At 42.6% G+C, this 665-nt stretch overlaps 1 protein-coding gene across 1 annotated transcript in view; it reads left to right on the plus strand.

Annotated features, from left to right (window-relative positions):
- Nucleotides 1-665, plus strand: part of Fsip1 (fibrous sheath interacting protein 1) — a 266,885-nt gene that overhangs the window by 85,692 nt on the left and 180,528 nt on the right. The window lies entirely within an intron of this gene.

Here is a 665-nt window from a genome sequence, read left to right on the forward strand (position 1 = left end):
ACATTGAATGTTCTCTTCCCACTACTTTTTAAGACCACAACTTACAGCCCTGCTCCTTCCCTGCCTCCCAGTTCTCAAACCTTTGCCATCATAAGGGATTCTACCACTGCCTTTCTTGGTGCCTGTGCCTGCAGGCAGCAGATTGGATGATTCCTTCTTTGGTGCTCAGATGAACCAAATGTGTGACTTTATGTTTGTCCTTGGCATTGCTATGTCTAGCTGAACCACACCACTAAGACCTACAGACATTTCACCAAGAACGCCAATGATTATACACCCCCATCTTCGGGCAGCCAATGCTTACCCATTCATCTAAGGTAGCTGCTACTTCTCATTCACTTGATGAAATGCACATTATGTCACCAGTGTAGCTGATTGGACATTATCTGATGGAAATGAAAAGCAATCAAGGGCCTTTAACAATCAGTCCTAGCAACCAGGATGTAGATTGGACACTCCCAAAAGTAGGGAAGAGTTATGGCTGGCCTTAGCAGTTGACAGCAAAATGCTTATCCTGGACCTTATGGACTGAAATGGACAGATTGGTGGGTATTTGCCAGCAAGCCAAATTATGATTTCATTTGATGCAGAAATTAAACCTATCTGGTAAAAGACTGTTAATTTTACTCACAAACTGTGTAAGACTAAGACAACCCATTTTTTTT

Source organism: Octodon degus, unplaced genomic scaffold, assembly GCF_000260255.1.
Source record: "Octodon degus isolate 3935 unplaced genomic scaffold, OctDeg1.0 scaffold00002, whole genome shotgun sequence".
NCBI classification, from domain to species: Eukaryota; Metazoa; Chordata; class Mammalia; order Rodentia; family Octodontidae; genus Octodon; species Octodon degus.